Source organism: Natrix helvetica (assembly GCF_964273705.1).
Source record: "Natrix helvetica genome assembly, chromosome: Z".
Lineage (NCBI taxonomy): Eukaryota > Metazoa > Chordata > Lepidosauria > Squamata > Natricidae > Natrix > Natrix helvetica.
In genome coordinates, this window is record NC_138554.1 from 4,197,194 (window position 1) to 4,200,172 (window position 2,979).

Genomic DNA, 2,979 nt, shown 5'->3' on the forward strand with positions numbered 1-2,979 from the left:
TCCTGGAGTGAAAAAATGAGCAATCCTCTTTTCCTTCTTCCTCTTTCCTTCTTCCTCAGTGTCCCCTGCATCCATTCCTCCCTTGTGGTCTTGGGCCAGTGAATGGCTGAAAGTTTTTCCATGTTTCCCAACTCTGCACGGCCACTTACTGGGTCTGCCTGAGAAAAGAGGGGACTTGTAGTCTCACTCTCCTGGACTGTAGGACATTAGGAGGAGTTGACTTTCTTTCTTTCTTTCTTTCTTTCTTTCTTTCTTTCTTTCTTTCTTTCTTTCTGTCTCTGTCTCTTCCTCCCTCTTTCTTTCTTTTCTTTCTTCCCTTCCCTCCCTATCCTTCTTTCCTTCCCTTCTCCTTTCTTTCTTTCTCTCTCTCTTTCTCCTTCCCTTTTCTTTCACCTCTTTATTTCATTCCTTCCTTTTCCTTCCTTTCTTTTCTTTATTTCTTCCTCCTTCCCTCCTTCCCTTTCTCCTTCTCTCCTTCCCTTCCTCCCGCCCCTCCCTTCCTCCCCCTTCTTTCCTTTCTCTATCTCCTCCCTCCCTCCCTTCCCTCTTTCCTTCTTTCTTTCTTCCTTCCTCCTCATTCATAAGATGGCAACGTAGCAGTGTGAGACTCTTTCCTTCCAATTCGAGAGAGAGAGAAAAATCCATTGTGTGTATGTTTGGGAAAATGGAAATGAGTAATAGTGAGGAAACCGTTTAGTTTTCTAGTGTGAGAACTGCAGTTTGGGACAAGGAGAGACTAAGAAATAATTTATCTAATTTCAATCAAATCACGTCTCCTCCTCCTCCATCCACCCATTATCCGCATTTCCCATTTCCGTCCTCAAAACCCTTTTCTACCCTGCAAACTGAGTTTTGACTCATCCTACGATTAAGGTATCAACCGTTTTCTGTGAATTCCAGTGGCTTGTGTTGGGCATTGTGGTTTGTCCGTTTCAGGTTTTTTTTTTTTTTTAATAATGTGGTGGGAAGATGGCTTGTACGATACGCCTTTTATTGGGGAGTGTTTTTCCATTTAGCAATTTTTAAACTTGGGCGTGAAACTTGGCGATCTGCGCCTCCCCACGCCAGAGTCAAAAGGCATTCCCAATAAACAACAAATCTCTAAATCACAGTCACCAAGTGGGCCTAGGATGACCGTTTATCCTGATTGTCTGGGGGGGGAGGGGATATTGAATAAACCAAGTTAATAGACAAAGGCAGCGTGTGAAATCCTATTTTGTGGGGATTGCGGTAGGTTTTTACACTTTTCTGGCTCATATCGTTTCTCTGCGTTGCTTTTTTTAACACGTTGGAAGATTCCCCAGGGTCTCATTGGCGAGACGGGCCACTACATAGAATCCCAGAGTGGGAAGGGACCTTCGAGGTCTTCTAGTCCACCCCCCTTCTTAACCGAGACAGGACATCTTATTCTCTCCGGGACAAAACGCTTGTCCAATCTTGTCTTTTGGAAAACCTTCGGTTGGTCTAACAAATAAATCACTGAGTAAATAAACCGGCACCTCAGATTGCCTCACTTAGTCACAAAATATCCTTGTTTCCCTCCGTCCTGGCCTTCTTTTCTTCTCAAATCACATTTCTCTTGATTACACAACAGTTCCTTGAAAGGCTTCAAGCTTTTTGGGTGTTTTCCCAAGGATTGTTTGTTATTTTACATTTTTTATAAATAAATACATAAATGGAGGGGAAGGGCGACAGGGAGAAGCTTGCTATTGTCCACAACTTCTCTCTTTTACGTCCCCTTTATTTTTTCCCCCCTTGTTCCCGTTTCCAAATTTTCATGTTTTGGGCTACTGGGAAAAAGTTTTGCTCTCGGTTTTGTCTGTCTGTCTCTTCCTCTTTCTGTCTCTCTCTTTCTTCCTTTTTCTCACTCTTCCTCTTTCTCTCTCTTCCTGTTCTTCTCTCTCTCTCTCTCTCTCCTCTCTCTCTGTCTTCCTGTTCTCTCTCTCTGTCTTCCTTACTCATTTTCTTCCTCACTCTTTCTCTCTCTCTCTTTATGTTCCTCCCTCTCTCTCCATCTGTCTCTCTCTCTTCCTCTCTCTGTCTTCCTCTCTTTCTTGTCCTGTTCCTCTCCCTCCTTCCCCCTTTCTCTCTTTTTTCATACTCTCTGCCTCACTCTCTTCCTCTTTCTCTCTCTTCCTCTCTTTCTCTTCCTGTTCCTTCCTCTCTTTCTTTCTCCTCTTTCCTCTCTTTCTTTCTCTCTCCCTCCTTCTCTCTTTCTTCTCTCTCTCTCTCTGTCTCGCTCTCTTCCTCTCTCTCTCCCTGCCTCTTCCTCTCTTTCTCTTCTTTCTCCCTCCTCCTCTCTCTCTTTTTCTCTCTTTCTTCCCCTCTTTCTGTCTTTTCCTCTCTCTGCCTCTTCCTCTCTTTCTCTTCCTTTTCCTTTATCTCTTTCTTTCTCCCTCTCCCTCTTTTTCTTCCTCTCTCCTGCCTTCTCTCTTTCTTCCTCTCTCTGTCTCACTCTTTTCCTCTCTCTCTCCCTGCCTCTTTCTCTCTTTCTCTTCCTGTTCCTTTCCCTCTTTCTCTTTCTTCCTCGCTCTCTGTCTCTCTCTCTCTCTCTCTTCTTATTCATTTCTTTCTCTCTCTTTCTTTCTCTCTGTCTCTTTCTCTTCCTCACTCTTTCTCTTTCCCTTCTTTCCCCCCCTCTCTTTCTTCCTCTGTCTCTCTCTCTCTCTCTCTCCCCCCTCTCTCTTTTAAAGGGAGGGGATTGGAGAAAAGCCAGACAGTCCCCCCCCTTCTCCTTTTGCCTGGTCTTCGAGGAACAAAGACAGGGGAAGCGAGCTGGGTGGGTGGCTTGGACGGAGATCAAAGGCCTCGGGGGAGGGGGAAGGGGGAGGGAAACATAGTCGCCCCCTTATAAGAGGCGAGACGACTTTGAGAAGAAGTCATAATCCTTTCATGCAACTTTTAGAAACCTAAGGCAGGAAAAGGGCATTAGGATTAGAATTAGGATTATTTGGGTGGGTGGGTGGGTGGGGGGAGGTT